A 13,843-nucleotide genomic window follows, 5' to 3' on the forward strand; every position below is an offset into this window, starting at 1 on the left:
AACGGGCATTTGTTTGATAATCCTAGGCCTAGTAATATTAAAGTTATGAGCCGGAAACGAAAGAGCAAACAGACAGACGGACGGACACGAAGCCTATAACATAATACGTACCGTCTTAAGACGGGCGTATAAAAATTAGATATTCTTTCCATTTTGTTACTTGATACCACCTTTAGATGTAGAGTGTACATGAAACTTTTCCCGACACTTTACACACAATACGTTGGTGTATAGTTTACATGGAATTTTGCAATGAGCTGTACACTTTGTACATTTTTTAGTTAAGTGTAACTTGTCATCGAATTTCATAGAAAACACTGTACACGTTACACACATATCGGCCATCATACCCATTACTGTAGTCTGGACGCACCTCAAAAGTTAACAGAATACTGTGAAGGACTTATTAATTTTAATAAATTAGAAATGTAGAAGATGAGAAAAATGCAATATCATAGGGAATAGTCGTGCATGGTTTAGTTGTACGACTCGTTGATTACGAGTAATACTAGATTGACCTATCTAATAAATGTTTACCTTATATGAAGTTAAATCGTACAATATATTTTCGTATTAGCTTTAACATATTTTTAAAAATAAAATTACAAACAACATTTAAATGCGATACAAAATTCTCTATAGATTTCTTTATTTACATGGACTATAAACATACAACTGATCATATTCATTTCATCAACGTTTTTATAACTTCCCTTTCGGTGCCCCATGTCAAACTATCAAGGGTATTGCGCAATCGTAAGCGTGTTAGAATTTTTCTTTGTTCGAAGAAAGGGTAAAACATTCAGCGTATTTCTTTGTGTAAAAGATTTCTTGTGCTGTTTGAGGGAACCTTATTATATGAATCCTTTATAATCAGGTTTAGGATTCTTATCTTTATAGTTCTTGTTATGGGTCAGAATAACCCTAAATGCCAGCAAAGATCAATCACACAGTTTAAACTTAACAATAATTTATTTACAGTAATACACAAATCATTAAGTACAAACTTAGCAAAAATCTAAAAATACATACATCAGAGTGTCCGTTGCTGCACACAATGTCCCAGTGAAAATATATCCCAGTTGTATCTCAATGGTGCTCATACGACAAAGTATCTATGCATCGAATTGACAGGATATTTATACAGTAACATAAATCTAGAATATTCTAGAAGTTGTAAGTACATGATATTACTGGAAAGTTCTGGACATACACAAAGTTCAAGAATGTTCTAGAAAAAATGACTAAACATATGGACCACTCTGGAATGTTCAAGAAACTTAATGTTACTAATAATATACATGATGAAATAATACAAATACAACACACCTCACAACACCTCCCCCCTTAAAAAGTTTGAATGTCAATGAAAACTTACATTGTTAAAATGAGATATATGTACATTAATACAAAATCATATATGTTCACGATACTCTGGACAAGGCATCTGCAATAACATTGTCTTTGCCTTTGATATGCTTAATTGTTATGTTGTATTCTTGTAACAACAAACTCCATCTAGTCAGTCTTTGATTCTTGTTTGACAATTTATGCAAAAATGTCAGGGGGTTGTGATCCGTATATACAAGAATTGGATGCAAAGTAACATTCAGATAAACATCAAAATGCTGTAAGGCTAACAACAAAGCAAGGCATTCCTTTTCAATGGTGGAATACTTTTGTTGACATTTTGTAAGTTTCTTTGAAAAATAAGAAACAACTCTATCTACATTATCACTATGTTCTTGAAACAAAGCTGCCCCGATTCCAACATCACTAGCATCAACAGTAAGCTTAAATTGCTTAGAAAAATCTGGAGTTGACAGAACTGGGTTGCTCATAAGGATAGATTTGATTTTGTGAAACGATTTTTCACAGTCCTTTGTCCATTCAAAGTTTACCCTCTTTTGTAAAAGATTTGTAAGTGGGCTAACTACTGAGGAAAAATTTGGACAAAATTTTCTGTAAAACCCAGCCATGCCCAAAAACCTCATTAACTCTTTCTTGTTTGTAGGAATCGGGAACTTTGCAATAGCTTCCACTTTAGCCATTATGGGTGTAACATAACCTTGACCTACTTTATGACCTAAATACTCTACATAAGCATGACAAAATTCGCTCTTCTCAAGGTTCACAGTTAAGTTTGCTTTAGCTAAAATGTCAAACAAAGCACGCATGATTCGGAGATGTTCGTCCCATGTGTCGCTGTATATGATGACATCATCAATGTAGGCCTCGCATCCCTCAAGGTCTTGAAGAAGGGAGTGAATCATCCTTTGGAATGTAGCCGGTGCGTTTTTCATGCCAAAAGGCATTACTTTATACTGGTAAAGTCCATCTGGTGTAGCAAAAGCAGATATTTCTTTTGCTCTTTCTGTTAACGGCACTTGCCAGTAGCCTTTCAACAGGTCAAATTTACTGACAAATTTCGCGTTTCCAATATTGTCAATACAGTCATCGATTCTGGGTATTGGATAGGAATCAGATTTGGTAACAGAATTCACCTTTCTAAAGTCTGTACATAATCGGTAGGTACCGTCCTGTTTTGGTACAAGAATACACGGTGAGCTCCAATTACTTTAACTAGGTTCAACAATGTCATTGTCCAACATATACTGCAATTCCCTTCTTAGGTACTGCAATTTTATTGGATTGAGACGGTACGGATGTTGTTTGATAGGCAGGGCGTCGCCAACTATAACATCATGACAAGCTGCATTAGTTTTCTTTGGAACATCCGAGAAGATTTGATGATACTCATTCATCAAGTTTTTAACTTGTTCTTTTTGGTGGATGTTCAAATGACCAAGTTTGGAATCAAAATCAGCCAAAATTTCTGAGTTTTTCAAGCGGACACTCTGATTACAATCTTTCTCATTCATCTCTACACTCGTATCACTCTCAATACAATTTTGAACAGTCTTAGCATTGGCTAAAGTGGAAACTGGTTTTACAGAATTTCGGTCACACCTTTCAAAATACTCTTTTAACATGTTAATGTGACAAACCCGTTTCTCTTTACGTCGACCTGGTGTCTTAACTACATAGTTAACATCACTGATCTTGCTTTCAATTTCATAAGGGCCATAAAATCTGGCCTGTAAAGGATGACCAGGAATAGGTAAAAATACAAGAACCTTATCACCTGGCTTAAACACCCTATTTCTGGCATCTTTGTCATACCACATTTTCATTTTCATCTGAGAACTCTTCAAATTTTCTTGTGCTAATTTACAAGCATTGTAAAGTTTTTCTTTGAAATCAGACACATAATCTAAAAGATTAAGATCACTAGTCTCAGTCAGCCACTTTTCCTTCAACAATTTCAAAGGACCCCTAACCGTATGACCAAACACCAATTCAAAAGGACTAAACCCAAGAGACTCCTGGACTGCCTCTCGTGCAGCAAATAGTACAAGATGAACCCCTTCATCCCAGTCTTTTTCATACTGGTAACAATAGGTCTTCAGCATTGTTTTTAGGGTTTGATGAAAACGTTCTAGCGCCCCCTGGGACTCAGGATGATAAGCAGTTGATCTATATTGCCTTATACCCAACTCATGCATGACTTGCTGGAACAACCCCGACTTAAAATTTGAGCCTTGATCCGACTGAATTGCCTTGGGTGCTCCTACAAAACTGAAAAACTTGGTTAGGGCCTTCACTATGCTCTTTGCCTTTATATTCCTAAGAGGTATGGCTTCAGGAAATCGAGTGGATGTACACATAATGGTAAGTAAATACTGGTTTCCAGATTTAGTCCTAGGCAAAGGTCCTACACAATCCACCAACTCTCGACTAAACGGTTCTTCAAAAGCTGGAATGGGTTGGAGAGGAGCAGATGGTATCTTCTGATTTGGTTTACCTACCATCTGACAGACATGGCATGACTTGCAAAACTTCGAAACATCCTTTCTTAGCTTAGGCCAATAAAAATGACTCAAAATCCTATTATAAGTCTTATTGATACCTAAATGACCAGCCATAGGTGTATCGTGAGCTAAACTCATGACATCTCGACGATAAGCAGCTGGGACCACTATCTGGTGAACAACACGCCACACTTCATCTGGGGAAGCGTCAGGTGGTCGCCATTTTCGCATAAGGATGCCATCTTTCATATAGAAGCATTCTCCAACTTTAGTAGCCTCTTCTGGTGGAAGTGCCCTCTTACTAAGTTGAATGATATCTGGGTCTTAATGTTGTTCAGAGAGTAAACGTTCTCGGCTGAGGATGTCCTTGCCTTGGTTAACTAGTGGATGCAACTCATCATCCTCACCACCAAGTTTTGATAAAAGCTCTTTCTTCTCTTGCTTCTTGATATTGTGTGGTTCCATGCTTGTTTGAGTGCCATCGAGGTCAGATAAGAAAGTGTCATTCAAATCAATATCAACTGAGGAATTCGTCTCGTCAAAGGCTTGAGTATGGTCTGCCTCCATTTCTCGTCTTCTGGCCATCGCTCTAGTAACAGCACAGGCTGGATAAATGTCATCATCTTCATCATCGCACATGACATCTGGAGTGATTTTCTCACAAACTATAGGATCTGGTACAACTTTTCCACCAGCTAAATCGTTGCCTAGCAACAAAGAAATGCCTGGAACGGGAAGAGTAGGTCGAACACCTACGATAACAGGTCCAGTAACTAAATCTGACTTCAAACTAATTCTATGCAGGGGAACATCAATGACGCCTAGCTCCACACCCTGTAATAAAACTGACCCACCAGTAGAAGTCTGCTCAGACAAAGGAAGCACGCCCTCTAACAATAACGTCTGTGCAGCACCAGTATCTCTCAAAATCTGGACAGGTTTTATTTCGCTAGAGTCACCGAGTGAAACAAATCCCTGAGACATAAAGGGCTTATAATCCTCCATAGAATCAATAGAACTGGACTGTGAACCCTGGACATCAGGAGTGTCAGAACAAATCGAACCTAAGGTTTCTCTATCACCTCTAACTGCAGCACAAGCATGTGGCTGGGTTTTATCAAAATCATTTTTTCTCTTAAGTTTAAAGCATTCACTGATCAGATGACCTTTTTTCTTAAAATAACTACAAGTAGGAAGCGACCCTATTCCAGAAGATCCTTCAACACGTCCTGGACCGGACTTAAAACCAGCTTGTGATGGAGACTGGGAACTTGTGAAAGACTGAGACGCTGAACCGCTCTTTTTATATGTGTCTGAATTGGTAGAATTACTGCTAGTCTGAGATCTTGATACAAAATTCTTTTTATGAGACAGAGCATAAGTATCAGATATGACTGCTGCCTCTTCAAGAGTTTTCACATTCTTATCTTCTAAATGTGTTTTCAAATCTTGAGGAACACATTCCTTAAACTCTTCTACCAGGATGACTTGGCGCAAATTAGCAAAAGTTTTATCAAGTTTCTTAGATCTAAACCAGTGATCGAATAAATCTTCTTTCTCTCGTGAAAATTCAACAAATGTTTGGTTATCAAACTTCCTATACTTTCTGAATTTTTGTCTATATGCTTCAGGTACTAATTCATATGCTTTTAATATTGCTGCTTTGACCTTCTCATAGTCTAAACTTTCAGCTACCCCTAGTACAGAGTATACCTCAGCTGCTTTGCCAACCAGTACACTTTGTAACATTGTTGACCAAACATTTCGTGGCCATTTAAGATTCTCTGCGACTTTTTCGAATTGGGGAAAATATTTGTCTACAGATTTTCTTGAAATTTTGGAACTAATCTGATATTTTTTGCTGCGTCAAATTCAGTTTTGACAACTGACGGTCCTGGTTGGTTCTGTAATTTTAATTTCTCTAATTCAAAGTTCATTTCACGCTCTCTTTCTCGCTCTTGTCTTTCTCTTTCTCGCTCTTCTCTTTCTCTTTCTAATTTGTCTAATTCAAATTTCCGTTCACGCTCTCGTTCTTCAAATCTCATTTTTTCCAACTCTACTTGATACTGAAATTCTGACATATTATAAGATTCTGATTTAAGTGTATAATCTGGAAGATCATATTTTCCAAAGATGTTTTCTTCAACTAGTTTGTTTGCAACCTTTATTCTAATGTCTTGCTTTCTCTGTGAAGATTTAACCTCTAACCCAAGATGCAAACCTAACGCGATCAAGTCATCCTTTTTTAACGTATCAAAAACCTGAACACTTGGTGAACTAAGAAAGTCTGTGACCGAAAATACCATGTTGATTTTTGCTGGCTTATAGTCAAATTTAACGGTTCAATAAACAAAATTTTGACAATAAACTGCAAAAGTGCAAGAAATTCTTTATCCCGGACGAGCCCCCAATTCTGTTATGGGTCAGAATAACCCTAAATGCCAGCAAAGATCAATCACACAGTTTAAACTTAACAATAATTTATTTACAGTAATACACAAATCATTAAGTACAAACTTAGCAAAAATCTAAAAATACATACATCAGAGTGTCCGTTGCTGCACACAATGTCCCAGTGAAAATATATCCCAGTTGTATCTCAATGGTGCTCATACGACAAAGTATCTATGCATCGAATTGACAGGATATTTATACAGTAACATAAATCTAGAATATTCTAGAAGTTGTAAGTACATGATATTACTGGAAAGTTCTGGACATACACAAAGTTCAAGAATGTTCTAGAAAAAATGACTAAACATATGGACCACTCTGGAATGTTCAAGAAACTTAATGTTACTAATAATATACATGATGAAATAATACAAATACAACACACCTCACAACATTCTTAACAGATACAAGTTAATATATGGGCACACATGTACTTAATCTATTTCGACTTGAACTGCAAAATAATCTTGATGCTTTACCAGTTATGTTAAAAGAGGGACCAAGGCCACCATAGTTGTCAAAAGGTACAATCTTCTGATGCTCTAGTTATCAACATATGTAACAACAATAGATATGGGTTACCACATATCCAAGGCTATTCGACTTTTAGATTTAATATGCTTATCAGTGTTTATAATGACGTTAAGAAAAAAAAAACTGCAATGCATAGTTATGGAACGGGTACTACTAAACAGAGTACTTTAGAGTACGCTAGAAAAATTATGTTATTTAATACAATTAAATTGTTTATTTATGTATGTACAACTTGATTAAACATTGTTAAAAACTTATTTTCCAATATTTGTTTCAAATATTTGTTTTTTAGCGATATTTTGACAAGAAATAACATCCAAAATTAAACGCATTAAAGATTACGGTATACCTATAGCTAACACCCCAATCTCGATTACTATGTTGTTTCAGACTTTCTTCTAAAGACTTGCATCTAAATTTTATTTAATAATATTAAATTAATTGCATGTGTAAATATTTTTCACATTCACAATGAGACAATTTAACGTTTCAGTTAAATTAGATCGGGATCGAACGATCAACCGTACAACCTGAAATCAAAAATTGAAATAACTCTTAAAATACAGAAAGAATATAATGTTTTTTTAAAATATATATTCAATATGTTAAAATAAAGTAGAAAAACATATAAAAAGTAATTTAATTGCATTAAATTATAAAATTTTACTAGCGTACTCTCAAGTACTCTGTTTAGTAGGACCGTTATGGAACTGGTGTAAATTTCGTGAGGTCACCCAGTCTCCTAAAAAAACGGTACACGTAGGCCTACAAGAACCTGTGTCCGCAAAACCAACATTAGCGTTGATCTACACACGTGCGATGGAGCTGTTAAACGCATCCAGCGAGCTTGAAGTAACACGTTTTGTTTTGCCGAGAAGTTACGATGGCAGACAAAACTTTTCTTTTCTTAATTAGATCATATGAATACGAATTCTGATTAATAAAAATTATACAATCCCTGTTGAACTATATATAGTTCTAACATTTGCATCTGCTACAACGTGTGTTTAAATGGCCGGGTTAGGATCGAAAATCATATAGGAAAATCGAGACCGGATCGGAAAATTCTAAACTGTAAACCTTTTTTGTTTTGTAAGTTACTGGAATATACTAATGTATTCGTCGCAGAAATTACTTACATTATTCAAGTTCCATATAAAATGATAGGCCTATGCTGAACTTCAACACGAACCCGAATGTCCGACCCAGTTCTCGTTTTGCTACACATTTTATGCCCTACAGTTTACAAAGTGTACACACGTGAGCAGAATCCAGCCAGGGATTGAAAATTCCGTCATTACTAATACACACACGCAGAATGATTATTTCTTTCTTAAAAGGAAATTGTATGATAATTAACAGATTATAAACAATTAATACAATTGTTGATATAGTATTATCAATTCATCGGTGAAACAAGATGTGTTTGTAAAACACTGATGCCCCCGTATGGTAACATAGCAAAGATTAAGCTTTTATTAAATGCAAATTTAATTAATTGGTACCAAAAGTAGGGTATTATCACTGGAAAACAATTGTGAAATTTGAAAGTAAGCTAATGTTAAAGGTTTTTAATATGTACAAAAATCTCCAAGGTCAATGTAATTAGTATCATATGAAAGGTCTTGCCACATAAAATACTTACGTAGAGCATGAAAGTCCAGCCCTAACCGTTCAGAAGTTATGGTTAACGTTTAATTTCTTAAAAAGTAGGTCAAACTCCAAGGTCAAGGTCAAAGCATCAAAGTTATTGTTATCAAATGAAAGGTCTTGTCATAAGGATCAAATATGTAAAGTATGAAAGGAACTAGCCCTAAGTCTTTCAAAGTTATGGTCAAATTTGCTCTTTTAAAGTAGGTCAATCTCAGAGGTCAAGGTCAAAGGGTCAAGGATCTTCATATCTAATGAAGGGTCTTTTCACAAGGATTACATATATGAAGTATAAAAGCCCTATCTCTTACTGTTCAAGAAAGTAAAAATTTGGGCTCCCTGAGAAAAACATAGATACCGCTACTCTTTGTTATTGAAAGGTTTATCCATCTCTAATTAACAATTCCTCCTATACCACTGAATAAGATTTCATGATACTTTCACAGATTATTGATTACATTGTGACAAAATGAAATTTTATTTTACTTTTTGATCTGACACTAATTTAGGGTCTTCCAGAGCAAAACATGGAATTTGTCTTAAATAATCATAAAGAAGGTGTGGGGTATTATTAAAATGAGCTCAGTGTCCACAGTACCTCTAGTTTCTCTTCAACCTTTGGAAGTACAAATTATATATAGGTAAGAAATTAATTTAACTTTTCTTAGACATGCCAATGGATAACATCTGGAACGTATATTTTTTAGTTTAGGGTTGAATTGAATAAGAATCTCTGGGCTATCCGGAACTCGTCGGCTTATTCGTAACTGGTAAAAATGACACCTATGGTAACTGCGAAATAAACTTTTTTAAAGGCAGGATAAATTTTTATGAAACATTACAATATTTGATTCCACAAGTCATCGAACTACCTTGACAAAAAACTAAAATTTTGAAATAATGTCTAGTATAATTATAGTTCAGCCGCATCGGTTTCTTATTCGGAACTGGCCAAGCAACTGTAATAAAAATGTCCATGTGATAACGATTCTATTTTCATTAACATTGTCCCAAATATCTTGTAATATGTCTGAAAATAAAACAGTTTTCAGCTCTTTTTTATCATTTACGTGTGAATCGGTTATTTATAATTGACGACTCTATATTGGATTACTTGGTCAAATTATGATAGCAAACAATGCAAAAATTCTAAGCTCCTTGAAAAATGTTTTACACCAAATCTGCTCTCTTTCAAATGTATTTATTTGTTGAAGCACAAAATACAAAGGTCATTTAATGCATTTTGGTCTGCTCCTTACCCCTGACAATTACATCAACCCACTATGCAACCAATCATTCTAAACAAAAGATGTTACAGATAAAGAGCAAAATAAGCTGTTGGTTTTGCTGCTGGAAGCGTCCTTCTTTTAACTGATTTTCCTCGTCCCCTTTTACACCAATCATTCTAAACAAAAGATGTTACAGATATTAAACAAAATAAGGAATAAGCTGTTGGTCTTACTGCTTGAAGCATCTTTCTTTGAACTGATTTCCCTCGTCCTCTTTTACTTACATGATAATTACCCAACCAATTCTGAGAAAGGTACATATATAATCCAAAATTTGATGAAGAAAAATCCACTCAAGTATTTCATTAGTAAGAAAAAAAAATAACAGAACGCCGATTAAAGCTCTACCGGTTTCAATTGTATATTATTAGGATTCTTGGAATCAGAACAAAACTGAGGATTTTCCTACTTTTCCCGTTTCGTTAGACAAGTTCCCTGTCCACTTAGTTATGTTCCCCAAACGAAGTTGGGGAACATATTGTTTTTACTCTGTTTCTTATTATTATTATTATTATTATTATTTTTCTTCTTCTTCTTCCTGGGTACTTTTTTGTCCGGGAATGATCTTGTAAACTGTTCGTCCGATGTAGGTAAAACCTTTTTAGGGTCAGTAGACATGTTATGTAGATTTGCGGAATCAAGGTCATTTTGCGCGCACGTGCTTGCAAGAGCGTGCACGTGCAACACGTGAAATGACCAATATAATGGATATTGCCGTAACTTTTCTATTTTTTGATGAAATTTTTTGAAACTCATAATGAAAGGATACATTAGTAATATAGACAAGCTGGCATGGTCAAAATAGCAAGAACTCACGCGCATGCACGTGCGCTTCGCTCTGATTGGCTGAAACTAAAGTCTCAATATCTTTCTTGTTTCTTGTCATAATCCTTTGAAATTTTGAAGATAGTCCTACATTATGAAGATCTACAGCATGATATATAAGAATGTTCATGAAACCATGCGCATGCGCATGTGCTGCAATCTGATTGGCTGAAACTTTAAATGGCTATATCTACTTTGTTTTTCGACAAAATGCTTTGAAATTTAAAACATAGCCATGCATTAGGATATCCTAAAATATGATATAGAAAAAAAATTCATGAAATCACGCGCATGCACGTGTGCTGCAATCTGATTGGCTGAAACTTTAAATGGTCATATCTCCTTTGTTTTTCGACGAAATGCTTTGAAATTTAAAACATAGCCATGCATTAGGATATCCTAAAATATGATATAGAAAAAAATTCATGAAATCACGCGCATGCACGTGTGCTGCAATCTGATTGGCTGAAACTTTAAATGGTCATATCTCCTTTGTTTTTCGACGAAATGCTTTGAAATTTAAAATATAGTCATGCATTAGGATATCCTTCAATACGATAAAGATAAAAATTTATGAAATCACGCGCATGCATGTGTGCTGCAATCTGATTGGCTGAAACTTCAAATGGCTATAACTCCCTTGTTTTTGTCAACCAAACAGGATGGGATTTAGAACATAGATAAATATAAGGGACTCCTACAAGAAGGTGTAGTCATTATGCACGTGCGTGCACGTGAAATGAGTAAAATTAAAAACACACTCGAATGAGTATATTTTTAATACTTTTGGATTAAATGCTTTGATATTAAGTAATATTAAAATTTTAGATAGTGTAGACAAAATAATATGGTCGTTACGCACATGAACACGCATGCAATGCCTATTTTTAAATATATTTTGTATTTTTCTGGGAAGACCTTGATTAAGTCTAAATTCCTTCAAGTATTTCTTATTTAATAGAGATTACAGGGAATATGGCACCAAAAGGGAGTTGGGGAGCGTTTGGGGAACATCTGTAACGGTCCCCGTTACAATTAGCACTAGTTTAACTTGTTTTTCTTACCCCTTTCATCTGACATTTCCAAAAACACGCCAAGATCCAAATACTTGCCAGTTTAAAATATTTTCACGTGATTTTGAAGGGATGGTGTCCCCCAATGCATTACTAACGCTAACGAGAGGCATAGATCAGACAGTAATCAGACAAACCTACTGAGCTGATTGACCCGTTAATGTCTTCCTTATGCTGCGGCTGGTACTACTATCTTTATTTCCCTCCTGTTGCTGTGCTCTGGTGGCAGCTGTTTCTTGGTGGAAATTTTGGCGGGTGTAAGTACAGTAGCAGTACATGTGCGCTTGGGCATCTCTTTGAAAAGTATTTGAGATATTTGGAAAAAAAATTCTAAAATGTTAGCAGCATACTTAGACAAGGGATTATAAGTTTCAAGTCGAATTAAACGTAAATCACGCATTTTACCATTAAGTCCCAGGGCAGCAGATCTTTATTTGAAAATGTTTCCTATAGTTAGTAGGACTCAAAACGTGTATCATGGAGGGGAGTTGGCTATTGACTGTTCCAATGCTTTGCGCAAATATTGCGCGCGCATCACACCATATGGGACGAAAAGATAAACGGAATTATAACGTGTGCACTTCATAAATCCGATTACCGGGTATTTAAAACCAGTTGTGATCATATTGAGAACTCTAATTTACTAAAGTGATAACTTTGAATTACTTAAGTCAACTGTAACATTTTTGTTAGGGATGATTTATACATTAGTCACTTTCAGATTCTGATTTTTTATCTTGTTAATCTGTGCTGTAATTGTTGCTATCTTCATAAAAAGTTTTCAAATTTTGGCATTTTACACACACACATTGCTGCGCACAATAACATCTAAGTAATTCCTGATCAAACATTACCTCAACATACAGAAAATGTGTATTTTCTGCAGCAACATTAATTTCTTTGATATTTTTATCAACATGTCTTATTTAGGAGGAACTGCAGAATAACAAAGCACAACTGTCACGACCCGCTCAACCTACAATCTGCACAAGATCTACAACATATCTAGGTGCATGGTCCATATCATATTTTATATATATTGCATGATAGAGAGGAAAGATTTATGTAGGCAAGAAAAATCGCATTCCTCGAGGGGAGTACGATATCTCTTGCTTGAATAACTATTTCCCGAACACAAAGGCAATGAATTGTTTATTGTACCGGAACAAGTAAAAACTTTTATGAAAATAATTTAAACTTTCAAATTCGGCCCGCTCTCTAAATCATATTCATTTTTAACGCAAAGTTACTGAAACTCTAATCAGCAATTTTTGACGTAAACCAGGCAATTGTAACGTCTACTACTCTCGGGAGTTTTCTACAGCGAAACGAGGACTTTATGTCGGAAAATGCCCTAAGCATCTGAAGAAGTGGAATAGGATAAAAAGCATGCTGACGACTATGAAATACAAAGTTTTACCGGGTATAGCCCAATCACGTGATAAACTAACACCAATCAAATAGCACGTTCTGTTGAATAACTATTCTGAGGTATAATAAAAAGATTTCTATTTTAACTTCTAAATCTGTCTCTGCAATGTTGAAATTGTTCCCAGTGGCGATGTTAAGAGTTCTTCCACCATTTTGAAGGGGGAAGGTGGGAGAATGAGGTGCTCTGCTCTTTGTACCAAGGGCAGCTGCTTTCAAGACCGCAACTTCAATGAAGTAGCTTAAAGAAATCTTTAATAGTGTTTTTCTCTTACATAGCTGTGATGGCGGATACAGAGACAACACTATGGTATAAGATTCCGCACTTTAATTTTTAAGCGTAGTGTCGCCAATAATACACAATATTACAATGACTTACAGATGTCAGATAAACGCGTCCTGTTGGGACTGCATTCAAAATCAAGGGAGAGAGGGAGAGAGTTACGTCACACTCCGCATCATTGCAGGACACGTGACCGGGGGCTACATGGGAATTCGTCCCAAGCTTCAGGACCACTACACCTCCCCCCCCCCCCCCCATTTTGTTACAGGGCGTCCCAGCCAGTGAGATTTATCCTATTGGACAAAATATCATATACAAACATTAAAAAGTTAATATCTAGCAGGGCTTATCTTTCATACATGCACATGCATAGACACAATAATAAATCTTTAAACATTAATGCCTATATTAATAAGAATCACAAGTTTAACAGTA

Source organism: Saccostrea cucullata, unplaced genomic scaffold (assembly GCF_032062105.1).
Source record: "Saccostrea cucullata isolate Sc308-1 unplaced genomic scaffold, CSIRO_AGI_Scuc_v1 ctg2247, whole genome shotgun sequence".
Classification (NCBI taxonomy): Eukaryota; Metazoa; Mollusca; class Bivalvia; order Ostreida; family Ostreidae; genus Saccostrea; species Saccostrea cuccullata.